The 7,010-nt window shown below is 48.2% G+C and overlaps 1 long non-coding RNA gene across 1 annotated transcript; it reads left to right on the top strand.

Annotated features, from left to right (window-relative positions):
* The first annotated feature begins 1,201 nt into the window (after positions 1–1,201).
* Positions 1,202–3,927, top strand: LOC121136623. Its single transcript, XR_005873665.1, has 2 exons — positions 1,202–3,260; positions 3,777–3,927. It is a non-coding gene; the product is annotated as an uncharacterized LOC121136623 (long non-coding RNA).
* The last annotated feature ends 3,083 nt before the right edge of the window (positions 3,928–7,010 follow it).

Genomic DNA, 7,010 nt, shown 5'->3' with positions numbered 1-7,010 from the left:
GTGTGCATGCACGTGTGTGAGTGTGTGCATGCACGTGTGTGAGTGTGTGCATGTGTGTGAGTGTGTGTATAGGTGTGCTTGTGTAAGCATGTGTGTATAGGTGTGCATGTGTAAGCATGTGTGTATAGGTGTGCATGTGTGAGCATGTGTATAGGTGTGCATGTGTGAGCGTGTGTGAGCATGTGTATAGGTGTACATGTGTGTGTGCACTGTGCATGCACTTCTGAGTGTGGGTGGTTGTGGCAGAAGTCAACATTGGATGTTCTTCAGGAGCTATACAAACTGGCCAGTGACCCCAGAGTCTTCTGTCTCCGATTTTTCAGTGCTGATACCTGGCTTTTTTTTTTTGTAGGCTCTGAGGATGGAACCTGGGTATTCTTCATGTTTGTACAACACCTTACCTCCTGAGCTACCTCCCAGTTCTCCCAAGGGCACCACCCTGATGGTGTTGGTGGGGCAACCTGTGAATTTTAATAGCACCTCCATGAGTGAGGTTCTGCTCTCATGCTCATCGGATGGAATTTAGAGTACTTGCTGACAGTCATTTTGGAAACCCAGAAGACTTAGTGGAATTCACACAAGGCTACTCAACCTCAGCCTTATTTTTACTCTTAGCAAGACACAGGGAAGAGAAGATGACTGCCCTCCAAATGTTCACCAACGGTGGCAGGGGGTCTCTGTGGGCTGCCCACTCTGTCCCTGTGGTAGTTTGAATGTAATTGGCCCCCATAAGCTCAGAGGGAGTTGCACTATTAGGATTTGTGGCTTTGTTGGAGTTGGTATGGTCTTGTTGGGGAAAGTGCGTCACTGTGGGGGTTGGGCTTTGAGGTCCCTTTTGCGTAAGTGTCACTCAGTGCCACAGTCCACTTCCTGTTGCTGCCTACATCTGATCAGGATGTAGCCAGCACCATGTCTGCCCGCATGCTTCCTGACATGATGATAATGGATTGGACCTCTGAAACTACAAGCTGCCACCCTAAGTGTTTTCCTTTATGGTCATGGTGTCTTTTCACGGCAATAGAAACCCTAACGAAAACAGCCCCTATAGCAGCCCTTGAAATCAGTATTGCTGACTGCTTCCCCAGCAGAGCGGCTGAGTGACCGGCCCAGAGCCACACAGCTAGGAAGAGGAGGAGCTGGGGTTTGAATCAGGCCACAGGCCAGCTGATCTGCAAGGCCCGGTGGATGCCCTCTTGTGACCTGGGTCCGGGGAGACTGAATGGGGTGCAGTGGGAAGCAGGGGCGCAGGGAAGCCAAAGCCAACTACAGGCTTCCCCATTCTGGGGCCTCCACTCTCCCTCTGGCCCATCCTGTGTCTTTTCTTTGCCAGAGGGCTCTGCTTTCTTATTATAGTTTTGACTTTCCAGATTGTTGAGAGTTTGAAAATGAAAATTGAATTTAACCATCTGACCTGCACTAGGCAAACACCATTCAGCAGGCACTAGCCAGTTTCTGGCTATGCAATAAGTAGCCTGGGCAGCATGGCACCACAGCTGCAGCGCCCCCTACAGACTCTTCCTTTAGGGGCACATGCTAGTTGAGAACAGGGAGAAAGGTTTCTGATTGGTCTAGAGCTGTTGCTTTGTTTATTAGTATCATTGGTTACTGCTTGCTCTCAGTTAGATCCTGATCAATCAGAGTCCAGGTTGAGGGGACACAAGTGTGGAGTCCAGCTCACCAACTTCCTATGAACCTAAACTTCTGCTTCCTCTTCTGGAATCTGGCTTTTATTAGCTATTTTATGTCATCATTTTTATAAGTTAATTGTTGCCCCAAAACCAGGATTCTGTAATGGCTCCTCCAGGAATTCCAGTCTATGGAAGAAAGGAAGGTAAGGCTTGGTGAACTAGAGACTGTGACACTCTTAGCTTAGCCAGACAGAAATGACATTCCCCTCAAGTGTTGGCTAGTACAGTAAGTTTACTCGTAGCTGAACACAGACCTCTCTGTCCATCAAACAGCATGCCCACTTTGGGGAGCTGCCTATCATAGTTCTTAACACATTCTTTTCTTCCTAGTGCCTCCTGCTCACCCCTGGGCCCCTGAACCCCTCTTACTCTTTTTAAAGATGACCTCAGGATACTCTGATTTTTAAACCACTGGACAGCATTGCCTGGCACTTGCTAATCTCTTTCAGTTTGTGACTATGAAGGGGAGAAAGTGTCCCCAAACTGGTTGACAGAATTGCCTGGGCCAGGGGCCGGGGAGTTCCTTGAGTTTGTGTGTGCCTCTGCTGTGACTATGTTTTGTCCAAAGGAAATGGTTGGCAGGTATTAATATAAGGGAGAAGAAAGGAAAGTTTTAAGTGGGGGTGAAGGGGGAGAAGGGAGAAACCGACAGCATGTTTTAATTGTGAGTTGGAAACTTTATAAACACAATTTACACACACGGCACGTGTAATCATGGCGGTAATTATGATAAATCCGTTGTCAGCCCAGTTTGGAAGTCCTTGCGAGGTAGTCGGAAATTAGTTCTCGTGCTAGACAATAGCTCAATAAAAACGCAACCCGACCCCAGCCCGGCCCAGATGGAATTCCACACGGCCCAACTCAGATGTTCTCCGTGTCGCACTTCCCCACTGCCAAAAGGCTTGTCAGGTCAGCACAAACACGTCTTGAATCCATTAAGTTGCTTTTTTTGTTTTCTGCCTGCTAATTAGCTAAAAGTCGAACACTTCAAGTACAGCATGCCAAGAGCGCTGCTTCAGGGTGAGGCGCCATGGTTCAGAAGCTAAGCTAGTGCCTTTTGTGGACTGTGCTGGTTTGGAGGGCTCTTGGACTGGCTGGGCAAGCTTGGAGATGGCTGAGCAGGCATGGGAAGGTATGGCCAGGGACGAGCATCCCCAGTCCAGGGCTGGTCTTTCATACAGCCTCTGGGACTCAGGCTAGAAAGGAGCCCCTCAAACAGTCGTCCCCAAATGAGGTATCTGTTGATACTTGTTCCCCTCATGGGAGCAAGCTCAGTTACACATATCATGAGGCAATGGTCACAGGCTGAAATGTCATGGGTAGGGACAGGCAGCTTCCTCTCATCCACTGAGCACGCCCGGCAGAAAGAGCATCCTGGCTCCTTCCTCTAAACTCAGTTAGTAGCTCTAGACCAGAAGCATGAGGCACAGGAAATGGAGAGAGTTTAAGATGCCTGGCCTTAAGGACTACCACATCGACTCTTGCCCGTGGTGAGAGGAAAAGCTGACAGTGTGTGGGGATGGAAGGCCCACAACCTGAGGAGACCCAGGAGAACTGCCACCCTTCCTCTGGGTGAGTGTTCCCCTTTTCCGTCTTCTCAGCCTCTGTCAGGGAACCACACCCCTATTCTATTGCTGAAGAACCCAAGGCAGGGGAGACCTTGCCTAATTATAGACAATGAGTGCTAACTAGGGTTAGTCAGCCCCCAGGATGCTTACATCCTTCCTTCTTCTCTTATGGGTGTCATATGTCTGACTTCATAATGGAGTCAGACAGGCAGACTTAGAAGAGAATATTTTTTGCCATGAGCCCCCCAAACAGTCATTTTGTTTGTTTCTGCAGGTGGCAGAGGAGGCAAGCTGCCTCTAGTCTTTTTTTTTTTTTTTTTTTTTTTGGTGGCTCTGACCAACAGAGGCACCAGTCTCAGCAGAAAAACTACATTTCCCAGCATTCTATCTGAGCTAGAAGGTGTGATTATGGGATGGAAGTCTGGGGCAGATAGAATGCCTGGGAGTACTGTGTGGCTGGTCTCGGGTGTGCTTTGAAGGGGAAAGAACTCATTTCCTCTTCCTTCCTGTCTCACTCCAGAGGCTGTCAGCCAGTTGAGGGTCACCCCATCCCCCACCTGGGAAGCAGAAAAGATGGGACAGCTGGGTGCCTGGATGATCCCACAGAACAGAGCTGACCCTGGCTACCTCTGGGCAGTCACTGGAGGGAGAATAAAGTCCTATTTTCTTGAGGCATTGTATTTCCTATCTCTTGGTTGCAGTATGTGCCGTACCATTTATCCTCAGGGTCCCCAGGTGAGTACACACGTGCATGTATGTAGTCACAGATTTGGACACACAAGTATGTTCACGCATATGTATTCCCACACGTATCTTATGCACACACACTATCAGTGAGCAGACGCAGAGCAGACAGACACAGGGGGTTCAGAAACAAAGTTTCTGAAACCGTGAGCCAAAGCCACCCTTCTTCCTACAATGTGTTCTTTCAGGCCTTTGGGGCAGAGGTGCCCAAAAGAACAGACACTGCGCATCTGGAGTGGTCATCCAGGGTGCCTGGGCTCTCCACCAGCTTGCGTGTAGGAGCATGCAGGTGGTTTTAAGATGCAGGAAGGTGAAGGGTTAATCCCCTCAGCTGTGCTTGTGCCTGGAAGTTCTGGAAAGCCACCTCTACTACACATTCTGCTTAATGGGCCTAGAACAAGTCCCCATTTGAGAGGAGGGTGTGCTAGCCCCATGTGTCGTGTTCCCTGGGGCCAGCGGCCCCTCAGTACACCCTCTGATCCTTCTGTCAAAGGGATGACTTCCTGCTAACCCAGTGACCCAGTGGATGGGTCTCTAGGGTCGGCTGGGGGTCCAGCGATGTGCCTTTGAGTCTGGCCTCTAACCAAGCTGTACCTTTCATTCTCTCAGCTCCTGGGATGGGTTCCAGGAGTGTGTCCTTGTGGATGGAAGGCCTCTTACTGGTACTCTGAGTACCCTGAAGGCCCCCCAGACCCTTTCCCCACAGACCACAAGAGGCTCTCATGTCTGTCATCCACTCTTCCAGCTATGTGGTCCAATATGGCAGCCACCTGTGGATATTTAAACTCAAGTGAGTAGAAATCATACATAATGATATTTAAATTGCAGTCCTCTTTCTGGATATTGGTTCCTGGACCTCACTCTCATGTCAAAATCTATGGATCTTCAGGCTCTTTAAATGAATATAGCACAGCGTTGGTATATATTCCATGTGAGTTTTCCTGTATATATCTCTCATTGGTAGGTTACTTATAACAATCAGAAAATTGCTCTATTTTCCTCTTTTAAAACATTTTTTTAGTATTTTAAAGTGTGCGTATATTCTGGAGCTGGAGTTAAAGGCAGTTGTGACATGGGTGCTGGGAACTGAACTTGGGTTCTCTGCAAGAGTAACAAGTGGGGTTAACCACTGAACCATCTCTCCAGTCCTGTACTGTCTTCTTTAGGGAAAAACGACAAGAAGAAAAACGTCTGTACATGTTCCACACATATGTGATTGTTTGGAAACAGTCCTGCCCTGAAATCCAGGCTTCCCTGGAACTCACGGTGGTCCTCTTGTCTCACGATACCCAACTTAAGACACATTTTGTTTTTGCCATGTTAACCTGTCAGTTGATTCCACAGTATGTGACCTGCACCATTGAGGGTCACCAGCCTGTCAGTCCCCAGGCTCCTCAGCCCCTCTCATTTCCCAGAGCCATGGGTGGCTGTCTGCTACCACACCCAGCATCTCAGGCAGAAAGCTGAGAGTCCTTCCGATGCCCAGTCAAAGGGGGTCCATTCTCACCATGGCTCACGTGTGAGCAGAGAAGCTGAGAGCTCAGATCTGTCTTCCTCCGGGTGATTTTTGCCACCTGCTCTCCGTGCTTTTCATTTTATTATTTAGTGTTTTCTTCTGTGCATGTGATTGTGTGTGTGTGTGTGTGTGTGTGTGTGTGTGTGTGTGTATGTACATGTGTGGGTGCTGAATTTGAGTACATGCAGAAGTCTCAGGCTTACTTGTGTAGGGTGTCTCTATTTCTCTTCACTTTTATCTTTTGAGACTGGGTCTCTCACTGAAAACTGTAGTTCACAGATTTGGTTAGACTAGCTGGGTTAGTTCACGGATTTGGCTAGACTAGCTGGGTTAGTTAATGGATTTGGTTAGACTAGCTGGGTTAGTTAATGGATTTGGTTAGACTAGCTGGGTTAGTTCACAGATTTGGTTAGACTAGCTGGGTTAGTTAATGGATTTGGTTAGACTAGCTGGGTTAGTTCACGGATTTGGTTAGACTAGCTGGGTTAGTTCACGGATTTGGTTAGACTAGCTGGGTTAGTTCATGGATTTGGTTAGACTAGCTGGGTTAGTTCACAGATTTGGCTAGACTAGCTGTCCAGTGAACTCCAGGGTTGTCACCCCCTCTGCCTGGTGCAAGAGTGTGCTGCCATCTTTGAGGTCTGTCATAAGGTTGGGGGAATTGGTGGTTCCTTTTGATTGTTTTAAAGTCAAACAACACATGGAAACTCTCCATCTCAATTTCTGATGTCATTATAATGTGTGGAAAGAAATCAGACTACACAAAAATGCTTTTAAACAATGTTATCATTTGCTCAAACAGAAAAATATCAAATCTGTGATGCCCAAGAGACAGTGAACACTTCTTCTGGCCTTGAAGAGCCCATGTACACCCTGGGGACAGAAAGCAGTAAAACCAGAGGTTCTGAAATGAGCTACAGAGTCCTGGAGACCCAGAGGGCCAAGAGTAGAAACAGGACACTGATCTCTCCCAGCCTCAGCCTCAGTTTCCCCACTGGAAAACAAGGCTTATCTGCCAACCCCGTCTCACCTGGGCATGACTGTCCATTCTGAGCAGAGCATCTTGGAGACCAGGCTCTCACCTGAGGAGGCCTGAGAGGCCAAGATGAGCCTACTTGTAGTGGGTGACCAGCAGGACAGGGCTGTCAGCAGTGGCTTCTTGCTCATGCTGTGTGAGCTAGACTCAGTCACCTGGTCTCCTAAGATGTCCTGACAGCACTATGTACCAGGAAGGCTCTTTTGTCACTGCTGTCTGAAGGTGGAGAGACCAAGGCACAGAGACAGAGTTGCTTCTCTAGTACTGTAGAGCTGAACTTTGAACCTAGATAGAAATGGGCTTCCTACCAGCTCAGATAACAGGGAGGGACTGTTGGGTCTTCTAGGTTGTGGGTGGAGCCAGCCCCTTCTTTGAGGACAGTAGAGGCTTATTCATATGCATTTATTTGTAGATATCAATTATTCATAATGATGGACTTCATTATGACATTTTCATAC

This window comes from Mesocricetus auratus, unplaced genomic scaffold, assembly GCF_017639785.1.
Source record: "Mesocricetus auratus isolate SY011 unplaced genomic scaffold, BCM_Maur_2.0 Super-Scaffold_6723, whole genome shotgun sequence".
Lineage (NCBI taxonomy): Eukaryota > Metazoa > Chordata > Mammalia > Rodentia > Cricetidae > Mesocricetus > Mesocricetus auratus.
This window is presented reverse-complemented; position numbering and strand designations above follow the sequence as displayed.